The following is a 13395-nucleotide window of genomic DNA, read 5'->3' as shown; positions in this document are numbered from 1 at the left end:
TAGGATGGTATCTTCAATCGGACGTACTTGGATGCAAGCCAGACTAGATCTCCAGGAGAGAAACACGGAGGGTCCAGACGTCTCTTGTCTGCGTGTCTTTTCATCCGCAGGGAAGCACGCCCAAGGGACGCCTTGACAGAGTCCCAAATGGTTGCAAAGTCACGGGCTACAGTATCAGCAGCAGGGACATCCGAAGAAGGGGATACAGGCAATGGGACGGAGGGCTGAAGTCCGTAAACGACATGGAAGGGAGAGCTGGAGGACGACTCACTGATGTGGTGGTTATGGGAGAATTCAGCCCAAGGAAGAAGCGTGGACCAGTCGTCGTGATGGGCGTTGACATAGTGACGTAAGAAAGAGGTCAATATTTGATTGACCCTCTCCACTTGGCCATTAGACTGAGGATGGTATGCAGATGAAAAGTCCAGAGTCACTCCCAGATGGTTGCAGAGAGCCCTCCAGAAGCGGGAGGTGAACTGAGTTCCTCTATCGGATACGATGTGAGATGGAAAGCCATGCAAGCGGAAGATGTGCTGGATGTAGGCGTCCGCGAGTTCCTGAGCAGAGGGCAATCCAGCCATAGGGACGAAATGAGCCATTTTAGAGAATCGATCCACCACGACCCATATGACTGTGTGTCCGGAGGACAATGGCAAGTCTGTAATAAAGTCCATCGCTATGTGTTGCCACGGAACTGAAGGTATCGGCAGAGGCAGAAGACGGCCATATGGCAGGTGTTTGGGCGTCTTGTTCCTGGCACAAGAGGAGCAGGCAGAGACAAAAGCAGCGACGTCCGTGCGAAGGGATGGCCACCAGTAGTGACGTACAATTGTACTCCATGTTCTCTTCTGACCAGCATGGCCGGCTGTTTTCGAGGCATGACCCCAGTGTAACACTTTTTGCCTGTCTGTCTCAGAGACATAGGTCTTCCCGGGCGGTATCTGGGCCAGGGTGACAGGGGCCACCGGAATGATTTTGCTAGGACAGATGATGGGTTGGGTAGTCTCCTCCTCCTGCTCTATGGGCATGAAAGACCTAGACAAGGCATCAGCGCGTACATTCTTGTCCGCGGGTCGGAAATGGAGCTGGAAATCAAACCTGGCAAAGAATAAGGACCACCTGGCTTGCCGTGGGTTCAGTCGCTGAGCAGACCGCAGGTATTCCAGGTTCTTGTGGTCCGTGTAAATGATAACGGGGTACACTGCTCCTTCCAGAAGGTAGCGCCATTCCTCCAGAGCCAGTTTGACTGCCAAGAGCTCTCGGTCACCGATGGTGTAGTTGCGTTCAGGCGCAGAGAAGCTCTTGGAGAAGAATCCGCAAGTCACCATCTTCCCGGAGGAGGATTTCTGCATGAGCACTGCTCCGGCTCCTGAGGAGGAGGCATCCACCTCCAAGGTGAACTGGCGGTTTAACTCCGGACGGTGAAGTACAGGAGAGGAGGCAAATGCCCGCTTCAGCGAGCCAAACGCGGCGTCGGCCGCAGGTGACCAGTCCTTTGGATTAGCCTCTTTCTTGGTCAAAGCGGAGAGAGGAGCAGTCAGAGCCGAGAAGTGAGGGATGAACTGGCGGTAGTAGTTGGCGAATCCCAGGAAGCGTTGGATTGCCTTCAGTCCAGAAGGAGGAGGCCAGTTGAGAATGAAGGAGACCTTCTTTGGATCCATCTGCAGTCCGGTATCAGAGATGATGTACCCCAGGAAGGGGAGAGAAGACTGCTCAAAGACACACTTCTCATACTTCGCGTACAGACGATTCTCTCTCAGTCTTTGTAGAACCAGCTGCACGTTCTCTCTGTGGGTCTGGAGGTCCGGAGAGAAGACAAGGATGTCATCCAGATATACTACCACACAGACGTAAAGAAGGTCCCGGAAGACGTCGTTCACCAGTTCTTGAAAGACGGCTGGGGCGTTACACAGGCCGAAGGGCATCACGCAGTATTCATAGTGCCCATCGCGAGTGTTGAACGCGGTCTTCCATTCGTCCCCAGAGCGGATGCGGACCAGATTGTAAGCACCCCGAAGATCCAGCTTGGTGAACACACGAGCTCCTCTAAGCCGGTCAAACAATTCAGGGATGAGCGGCAGAGGGTACTTGTTTTTTACGGTGATTTGATTCAAACCCCGGTAGTCTATGCATGGGCGTAAGTCGCCCTCTTTCTTCTTGACAAAGAAGAAACCTGCTCCAGCAGGAGAGGAGGATCTCCGGATGAATCCCCTTGCCAGGCTCTCTGTGATGTAAGTAGACATGGCCCTTGTTTCGGCTGGAGACAATGGATATATCCGTCCTCGAGGTGGTGTAGTTCCAGGGAGCAGGTCGATGGCACAATCGTAGGGACGATGTGGCGGAAGTACCTCGGATTCCTTTTTATCAAAGACGTCTGCAAAGGACCAATAGGCCGAGGGCAGCCCCGGTAGGTTCTCTGGAACCGGAGGTCGTCGGATGGGTTGTATGGTCTTCAGGCACTTCTCATGGCACGAAGAGCCCCATCGGGTGATTTCGCCAGTGCCCCAGCTGACTGATGGTTCGTGTGTCCGCAACCAGGGAAGTCCCAGCAGGATTTGATGGGACATGTGTGGGAGGACGTAGAGAGCGATGTTCTCGGTGTGCAGGGCACCGATACGCAGTTCCACCGGCTTGGTGATCCAGGAGATGGTGTCAGAGAGGGGTCTCCCATCCACAGAGGCAATCACGAGGGGCTTGTCAAGTGGAGTAACAGGCACCTGGTACTTGTCCACCGTGGCCTGCTGGATGAAATTGCCTGCTGCCCCGGAATCGAGGTATGCCTCAGCCGTGAACCGCGTCTCTCCCGTTGTCACTTGCACAGTCCATGTAACCGGGTCTGAGAGAGTCCCAGCACCTAGGGTGGCCTCTCCTACCAACCCTAGGCTTTGGAGTTTCCCGGCCTCCCAGGACAGGAGCGTAGCAGGTGTGTGTCCTCTCCGCAGTAAAAGCAGAGGCCCTTGGTGAGCCGCTCAGCTCTACGTTGTTCAGACTGCCGCACTCTGTCGATCTGCATGGGCTCGTGGACGGGGGTCCCAGCTGTTGATGACTGAAGTACGGAGGGCTTCTGCGGATGAGAGGAATGCCGTACCGGACGTCTCTCACGGGACACTTCCTTGGATCGCTCCTGAAAGCGGATGTCCACTCGAGTCGCTAGGGTAATCAGGGCATCCAGGGTGGTCGGTACGTCACGACCCGCCAGCTCATCTTTAATTCGCCCCGAGAGTCCTTCCCAGAAGGCGGCGGTTAAGGCCTCGTTGTTCCACCCGAGTTCCGAAGCCAAGGTGCGAAACCGGATTGCGTATTGGCCCACCGTCAGAGTCCCCTGACGCAACCGGAGAAGAGACGAAGCAGACGCGGAGGCGCGTCCGGGCTCATCAAAGGTGCCACGGAATGCCTGCAGGAAGTCCTGGATGTTCGTGGTCACAGGATCCCCCTTCTCCCACAAGGGGTTCATCCACGCCAGTGCCTCACCCTCTAGATGGGACATGATGAAGGCGACCTTGGCTTGATCAGAGGCAAACAAATGCGGCAGCTGCGTGAAATGGAGGGAGCATTGGTTTAAGAATCCCCTGCAGGTCTTGGGGTCTCCGGCGTACCGGGGTGGTGAGGCCAAACGAAGTCTGGAAGTATCTGAAGAAGTCGCCACGGGAGCTGGAGCCGTGGCTTGACTAGTGGAGGCCCGGGATGCTGAAGACGAGACTGCCGCTTGTAGCGTGTTCAGGCGGGCGTCCACAGAAGACATAAATTGCAGCATGCGGGTCTGAGTCTCTCGCTGGCGTTGGAGTTCCTCCTGTACGGCTGCTAGTGCTGCAGCGGGATCCATGGCCTGATCTTACTGTCAGGGCCAGGTGGACGGGCAGACCCAGGAGGTGGATCCACTGGGCCGAACTCCTAGATGGTGGTAAGGGGTCCGGTAGCTGGAGCACTATAGGCAGCAGAACAGTCCGTGCACAGGAGTATAACGGAGAAGTCCCTGGGACTACGGAGTCACTGGTGGTAGTCCGGGTGACGCAGCTCAGGTTCGAAAGCCGAGAAGATGTCAGGCGGGGTCCGGAACCTTTGGAGCGAGATGACAGGTCACCGCAGGGATCTGAGATGGTACGGACTGTCAGGATGGCAGATGGACTGCGTTCGGGGTTCGGGATTCGGTCTGGACCGGATGGCGAGGCAGGCACGGCTCTACAAGAGAGATAGGTGAATATATACAATATACACCAGGAGACCTGACTCCTAGCTTAAGAAACACGAAGATCGGGCCCCGCCCCCTTGGATATAAACCCCCTTTATACCCTGTACCTGTTTTGCATCATTTCCTGTTAATGGACGCTGGCCCTTTAAGAAAGGGTCAATGACCGCGCGCGCGCCCTAATGCGCATGCGCGCTGCCCGAGTGCCAGAAGCCAGAGCAGGAAGCTGCGAGGAGGAAGCAGCAGGGCCAGGATGGGGCTGTGAAGCCGACGAACGCCGGGTGCGGGGACCAGGACGCTGGGGACGCGCTGGCAAGGGGTGCTGGAGAGCGGGGAGCGGCGGTGACCGGACCAAGGAACCGGGAAGCGAGACGGGGGACCCGGGGAGCGTGACAGGTGAGCCGGAGGGCAGCACAGGGGACCCGGGGAGCGTGACAGTTAGCACCAGTGTGCTCAGCACCCCTGAAGAAAAACCCGTCCGGCGTGCATAGAGTGGGGTCATCAATGCTCTGACGCACGCCCAGAGCCTACGTTGGGGGTTTTATCGCGGCGGGTCCCCCATGGAGCAGTGTAATGGACACCCGGCAGGGAGCCACACTGGACTCTTATAGTTGTTTAAGGTTGTAACATGTACAGTTAGGTCCAGAAATATTTGGACAGTGACACAATTTTCGCGAGTTGGGCTCTGCATGCCACCACATTGGATTTGAAATGAAACCTCTACAAAAGAATTCAAGTGCAGATTGTAACGTTTAATTTGAAGGTTTGAACAAAAATATCTGATAGAAATTGTAGGAATTGTACACATTTCTTTACAAACACTCCACATTTTAGGAGGTCAAAAGTAATTGGACAAATAAACCAAACCCAAACAAAATATTTTTATTTTCAATATTTTGTTGCGAATCCTTTGGAGGCAATCACTGCCTTAAGTCTGGAACCCATGGACATCACCAAACGCTGGGTTTCCTCCTTCTTAATGCTTTGCCAGGCCTTTACAGCCACAGCCTTCAGGTATTGCTTGTTTGTGGGTCTTTCCGTCTTAAGTCTGGATTTGAGCAAGTGAAATGCATGCTCAATTGGGTTAAGATTTGGTGATTGACTTGGCCATTGCAGAATGTTAATTAATAAAATGTATTTTTAAGGGTTTTTTTTCCTTGGTCAATCATTGCAGAATGTTCCACTTTTTTGCACTCATGAACTCCTGGGTAGCTTTGGCTGTATGCTTGGGGTCATTGTCCATCTGTACTATGAAGCGCCGTCCGATCAACTTTGCGGCATTTGGCTGAATCTGGGCTGAAAGTATATCCCGGTACACTTCAGAATTCATCCGGCTACTCTTGTCTGCTGTTATGTCATCAATAAACACAAGTGACCCAGTGCCATTGAAAGCCATGCATGCCCATGCCATCACGTTGCCTCCACCATGTTTTACAGAGAATGTGGTGTGCCTTGGATCATGTGCCGTTCCCTTTCTTCTCCAAACTTTTTTCTTCCCATCATTCTGGTACAGGCTGATCTTTGTCTCATCTGTCCATAGAATACTTTTCCAGAACTGAGCTGGCTTCATGAGGTGTTTTTCAGCAAATTTAACTCCGGCCTGTCTATTTTTGGAATTGATGAATGGTTTGCATCTAGATGTGAACCCTTTGTATTTACTTTCATGGAGTCTTCTCTTTACTGTTGACTTAGAGACAGATACACCTACTTCACTGAGAGCGTTCTGGACTTCAGTTGATGTTGTGAACGGGTTCTTCTTCACCAAAGAAAGTATGCGGCGATCATCCACCACTGTTGTCATCCGTGGACGCCCAGGCCTTTTTCAGTTCCCAAGCTCACCAGTCAATTCCTTTTTTCTCAGAATGTACCTGACTGTTGATTTTGCTACTCCAAGCATGTCTGCTATCTCTCTGATGGATTTTTTCTTTTTTTTCAGCCTCAGGATGTTCTGCTTCACCTCAATTGAGAGTTCCTTAGACCGCATGTTGTCTGGTCACAGCAACAGCTTCCAAATGCAAAACCACACACCTGTAATCAACCCCAGACCTTTTAACTACTTCATTGATTACAGGTTAACGAGGGAGACGCCTTCAGAGTTAATTGCAGCCCTTAGAGTCCCTTGTCCAATTACTTTTGGTCCCTTGAAAAAGAGGAGGCTATGCATTACAGAGCTATGATTCCTAAACCCTTTCTCCGATTTGGATGTGAAAACTCTCATATTGCAGCTGGGAGTGTGCACTTTCAGCCCATATTATATATATAATTGTATTTCTGAACATGTTTTTGTAAACAGCTAAAATAACAAAACTTGTGTCACTGTCCAAATATTTCTGGACCTAACTGTATGTCTTGTTTTGTTTTCTACAGTCCGGGAGTACTGAATTTAACTAAGGGGGAGTGTGGCGCCCCAAGACCTGGTCGCCACAACAGCATTGCCCTCCCAAAGAGTTAATGCTGAGCCTGGAGGTAATGGGGAGGTCCATTGGCCAGCAAGTTTAACATCCAACGCAGTTCTCCCTCCGGCCAGCAGGGGGAGCTCTGAACCTGGGATTCCAGGGAGCATTCCTTAAGTCTGACCTGAGGGAGGAAGTAGAGGGCAGTCTGTAGAGAGAAGTGATAGTGAGCAGACGCAGCGTGTGCTGTCCTGTGGATCTGGGGCCTAGAGCTAGAGTAGCTTGGCCCAGGGAAGCAGGAGTAGCAGAGAGGCAGCGGAGAGACTCGGACATCGGACTCTGTGGCCACCAGGGCTTAAAATACTCCCTGGTAGCCGAATCCGAAGGGCAGGAGAGCTGCAAGCACCTGGCCCATAAACATCCCGAAGGTACAGCTGCAGCATCAGGGCCCGGTGTGGACTCCAGCAGAGAAGCACCAGAGAGGGCCTGCGCAGCCTGCTACAGAGGGAAAGGGACGTACCATCGGTCCCAGCAGCAAAGAGGGCCATTGCTGGATTCAGAGAAGCAGGGTCCTATCATAACAAAGAAAAGCACAGGAGTAGGCCTCATACTCAGCTGGCCAGAATGATCACCCCAAGTACTTCCAGGCTGACCGGATCCCCATCACCACCTGTAACGGTCTCCCAGGACTGGACTGTTCCCAAAGTAAAAGAGGAAAAGGTAAAGAGACTGTTGTTTGTGCCTGGTTCTTTCATTGCCTGTCGGCCCTACACCGTGTTAGCCACACAACACTATAGACTTTCACGAGCACTAACAGTGTCCCCGGGGCTCCGCTCCACCTGTGGGGAGCAGTACCACCATTGCTGCTATATCATCACCCCGGAGGCCTCACACAGCAGCGGCGGCTTAATAGCCGCAGACCACAGGTGGCGTCACGAACACAAACTTTATTCATCATGCCACATATTCTACTGACACCCACCAGGGCCACGGAGCCGGGCCCAGCCACCACTGACTACCACCGGACTAGTCCGGCCCGGCACCGGGTGTCCCATAGCCCTGGGGTGGGCGAGTCATATATAGCACAGCAAGGTATACAGCACAGTGCAGAGCCAGATAGCAGTAGGTATCCTCCCTCATGTAGTATACAGCTTGTATTTAGCACACCAATGTATACAGCACAGTGCAGAGCCAGATAGCAGTAGGCACCCTCCCTCATATAGTATATAACCTGTATATAGGACAGCCTGTATACAGCACAGTGCAGAGACAGATGGCAGTAGGCACTCTCCCTCATATAGTATATAGGCTGTATAAAGGACAGCCTGTATACAGCATAGTGGAGAGCCAGATAGCAGTAGGCACCCTCCCTCATGTAGTATACACCTTGTATATAACACAGCAATGTATACAGCACAGTGCAGAGCCAGATGGCACTAGGCACCCTCCCTCATGTAGTATACACCTTGTATATAGCACGACAATGTATACAGCACAGTGCAGAGCCAGATAGCAGTAGGCACCCTCCTTCATGTAGTATACACCTTGTATATAGCACAGCAATGTATACAGCACAGTGCAGAGCCAGATAGCAGTAGTTACCCTCCCTCATGTAGTATACACCTTGTATATAGCACAGCAATGTATACAGCACAGTGCAGAGCCAGATAGCAGTAGGCACCCTCCCTCATGTAGTATACACCTTGTATATAGCACAGCAATGTATACAGCACAGTGCAGAGCCAGATAGCAGTAGGCACCCTCCCTCATGTAGTATACACCTTGTATATATCACAGAAATGTATACAACACAGTGCAGAGCCAGATAGCAGTAGGCACCCTCCCTCATGTAGTATACACCTTGTATATAGCACAGCAATGTATACAGCAAAGTGCAGAGCCAGATAGCAGTAAGCACCCTCCCTCATGTAGTATACACCTTGTATATAGCACAGCAATGTATACAGCACAGTGCAGAGCCAGATAGCAGTAGGCACCCTCCCTCATGTAGTATACACCTTGTATATAGCACAGCAGTGTATACAGCACAGCGCAGAGTAAGATAGCAGTAGGCACCCTCCCTCATGTAGGATACACCTTGTATATAGCACAACAATGTATACAGCACAGTGCAGAGCCAGATAGCAGTAGGCACCCTCCCTCATGTAGTATACACCTTGTTTATAGCACAGCAATGTATACAGCACAGTGCAGAGCGAGATAGCAGTAGGCACCATCCTTCATGTAGGATACACCTTGTATATAGCACAGCAATGTATACAGCACAGTGCAGAGCCAGATAGCAGTAAGCGCCCTCCCTCATGTAGTATACGCCTTGTATATAGCACAGCAATATGTATACAGCACAGTGCAGAGCCAGATAGCAGTTGGCACCCTCCCTCATGTAGTATACACCTTGTATATAGCACAGCAATGTATACAGCACAGTGCAGAGCCAGATAGCAGTAGGCACCCTCATGTAGTATGCAGTGATTAATACTCACTTTTCCTCATTCCCCAGCTGCTCCAGTCTCCTCGGCGCGTCCACTGCTGTCGCTCACTCTGACCTCACTGCAGGCGCACAGTGATGACGTCACCGCGCTCTGCTGCAGAGCTGTCAGAGTGCCGACAGTCACAGTGGGGAGAATGATAAAAGAGGCAGCACCCCACTCACTCTCTCATCATTGCTCTCAATTATATCGGCACCTGCGATGCTGATACAATTGATCCTCGGCGGGGGGAGGGGGGTCGGTGACAGTGCGGGCACCGGGCCCCCCTGAGTAGCAGCGCGCCAATCCTGCCACCGCGAGTGGGCCCCACCGGCAGCTCAGGGCCCCAGCATTTGACCGGGTTTGCCGGGTGCTGACACCGGCCCTAGTCAATTCATTTATTTATATCTATCCATGAGGAATAACACCAAGGACAACATCTACAAGGAGTTTGTATGTTCTCCCTTCATTTGTGTGGGTTTCATTCGGGTTCTGTGGTTTCCTCCCACACTCCAAAGACATACAGATAGGGAATATACAGTGAAGGAAATTATTATTTCATCCCTTGCTGATTTTCTAAGTTTGCCCACACAAAGACATGAACAGTCTATAATTTTAAGGGTAGGATAACTTTAACAGTGAGAGATAGAATATCCAAAATAAAATCCAGAAAATCACATTGTATAAATTATATAAATTTATTTCAATTTTGCAGAGAGAAATAAGTATTTGATCCCTCTGGCAAACAAGACTTAATACTTGGTGACAGAACCCTTGTTGGCAAGCAGCAGTCAGATGTATTTGTAGTTGATGATGAGGTCTGTGCACATGTCAGGAGGAATTTTGGTCACTCATCTTTGCAGATCATCTCCAAATCATTAAGATTTTGAAGCTCTTACTTGGCAATTCAAACCTTCAGCTCTCTCCATACGTTGTCTGTGGGATTAAGGTCGGGAGACTGGCTAGGCCAATCCATGTACTTAATGTTCTTCTTTTTTAGCCACTCATTTGTTGCCTTGGCTGTATGTTTTGGTCATTGTCATGCTGGAAGACCCAGCCACGACCCATTTTTAATGTCCTGGAGGAAGGAAAGAGGTTGTCACTCAGCATTTTATAATACATGGCTCCATCCATTGTTCCATTGATGTGGTGAAGTAGTCCTATGCCTTTAGCAGAGAAACACCTCCAAAGCTTAATGTATCCACCTCCATACTTGACAGTGGGGATGGTGTTCTTTGGGTCATAGGCAGCATTTCTCTTCCTCCAAACACGGCGAGTTGAGTCAAGGCCAAAGAGCTAAATTTTTGGCTCATATGACCACAGCACCTTCTCTCAATCACTCTCAAATCATCCAAGTGTTGATTTGCAAACTTCAGACGGGCCTGCATATGTGCCTTGTTGAACAGTGGGACTTTGCGGGCACTGCAGTATTTTAATCCGTTACGGCGTAATGTGCTACCAATGGTTTTCCCAGCTGCCTTGAGATCATTAACATGTTCCCCCCGTGTAGTTTTAGGCTGATCTCTCACCATCCTCATGATCCTCGATACCCCACGAGGTGAGATTTTTCCTCGTACCACTGATCGATGTCGATTGACCCTCATTTAGTATTTTTTTCCATTTTCTTACTATTGCACCAACAGTTGTCTAATTCTCACCCAGGGTCTTACTTATGGTTTTGTAGCCCATTCCAGCCTTGTGCCGGTCTATGATCTTGTCCCTGACATCCTTAGAAAGCTCTTTGGTCTTGCCCATTGTGTAGAGGTTAGAGTCTGATTAATTGAGTCTGTGGACAGGAGTCTTTTATACAGGTGACAATTTAAGACGGCTGTCTATAATGCGGGTTTCGAGTTGATTAGGAGTGGTTAAGTGATCTGTAGGAGCCAGAACGGTTAAGGGTTGGTAGGGGATCAAATATTTATTCCTCTCTGCAAAATGCAAATAAATTTATATAATTTATACAATGTGATTTTCTGGGTTTTATTTTGGATATTCTACCTCTCACTGTTAAAATTCATCTACCTTTAAAATTATAGACTGTTCATGTCTTTGTCAGTGGGCAAACTTACAAAATCAAAAAACACCAAAAGAAACTGAGCTGTAACAAATGTTCAATAAACATGCAACATTACAAGCATGTGAATTGCAGCCTCAAGACTAGTAAAAAAAACAAGGAAAAAAATTGTATGAAAAATACCCTTACTATAAATAAATTGTAAGTGCTTAATAACAGGGTACTCAGTATATACATTTTTGCAAAAAGGTAAAAAGCTGTCCCACCTCGTCACGGTGTACCCATCTGGGACAGTCCCTAACCAACTAAAGTTAAAAACATTTTCTATACCTGACTTGTGTCTATCAAAACTCCAATGTGAATGGTAACAAGTAGTCAGCAGGGTCCCAGATTAAATACACAACAAAGTGGGAAGCAGATTGATTGCCCAGTCTCAGTATAAGGAGGGCTGTGCCCCCGTCTTGCACTAAAGCAAGAAAACAGACAAAAAACACCAAAAGAAACTGAGCTGTAACAAATGTTCAATAAAAAAATGTATATACTAAGTACCCTGTTATTAAGCACTTGCATTTTATTCATTATTATTCAGGGTATTTTTCATACAATTTTTCTCCTTGTTTTTTTTCTAGTCTTGAGGCTGCCATTCACATGCTTGTAATGTTGCATGCTTATTGAACATTTGTTACAGCTCAGTTTCTTTTGGTGTTTTTTGTCTGTTTTCTTGCTTTAGTGCAAGACGGGGGTGCAGCCCTCCTTATACTGAGACTGGGCAATCAATCTGCTTCCCACTTTGCTGTGTATTTAATCTGGGACTCAGCTGACCACTTGTTACCATTCACATTGGAGTTTTGATATGACACAAGTCAGGTATGTATAATGTATAATGGTGTTAACTTTAGTTGGTTAGGGACTGTCCCAGATGGGTACACCGTGACGAGGTGGGATGGCTTCTTACGTTTTTGCAAAAATGTATATACTAAGTACCCTGTTATTAAGCTCTTTCAATTTATTTATTTGTAGTCAGGGTATTTTTCATAAAACGTACAAAATCAGCAAGGGATCAAATAATTATTTCCTTCACTGTAGATTGTGAGCCCCAGTAGGGACAATGATGATGATGTCTGTAAAGCGGAGAGGAATTTGATGGAGGTATATAAGCAATGCATAATAAATAAGTAAATAAATAATGATTAAAGAATGGTGGAATTATCGCTAAGAAAAATGCTCTACTACTATTTTATATCTGAAACATGCCAACGAAGGTGGGAAGACATTGTAAAAGTGAAATATGCCAATACATGCCATCCTATCATACACTGAACACATTCTCTTTTAATGCAATTCTGCCCCATAGAAATCTGTAGATATGTGACGTCCCTAGACTATCAGTTCGTCACAGGGTACTGCACAAACTGCCCTTCCGTGCAGTATTCCAAATCCCTCAGGGTTCTGGTTCCTTATCTTATGGTGTTGTCTCCAACAGCAAATCAAATCCTAGATACACACTGCACCACACCCACCAGGCACACCAGTGGACGGCTTGAGTGGAATAGAGTCGCCCACCTGGGGGGTCAAGGAGGGGAGGTGAGGAGTGTAGGCATTAGCAAGAGTAGTAGCAAGAGGAGTGAGTAGTGAGAGGAGGTTGGGAGTGGTGGCTCCCAGGAGAAGCTGTCTAGGTTGCAGACGGTGGTCTGGACCTAGAGGAGTCAGATCCCCGGTCGCAGGGGATTGCGGCTAGGTGCCTGACCTGTCAAGGAGGACGGTCAGCAGCCTGGCACTGTCACCGGTCCGGGACCAAAGGCACGGTGGGGTACACGGACCCTAGGTCGGGGAGAAGCTTCAGGCAACCCGGCAATTAAACTGAGGAGAACGGAGCCTTTATGATCTGTTCCCACCCGCTACAGAATCGGGGCACTAGTGCAACGAGGGGATAGGGCCTCCCAAACAAACGGTCCAAGAAAATCCCAAGCGTGAGCCCTGAGAGCAGGCGCCCACACTTAGCCACAGTGGGGAGCGAGGTTCGGCAAGTTTCAGACTACTGGGCCACTATGTTGAAGTTCAACTTAGTGCCAGGAGGCAGGTCACAAATCACCAGGCAACACTGTAGGGGACGGGACCCGGATGAGCTCCCCTCAAGCGACAGCGATACCCCGAGATTTGGTTTACCCGGTTGTCAGCGTCTGCTTATTGACTGAGTGAGTACCAGAGTGATCCCTGCACCCTATGGCATCCCACCGAGTCCCGTGGCCTTCCCCTACCCGTGGAGGGCAACTACACCTTGCTGCCCCACTTCATCACCTCGGGTGCTCCCAT

Source organism: Anomaloglossus baeobatrachus, chromosome 2, assembly GCF_048569485.1.
Source record: "Anomaloglossus baeobatrachus isolate aAnoBae1 chromosome 2, aAnoBae1.hap1, whole genome shotgun sequence".
NCBI classification, from domain to species: Eukaryota; Metazoa; Chordata; class Amphibia; order Anura; family Aromobatidae; genus Anomaloglossus; species Anomaloglossus baeobatrachus.
Note: the sequence above shows the minus strand (reverse complement) of the source record.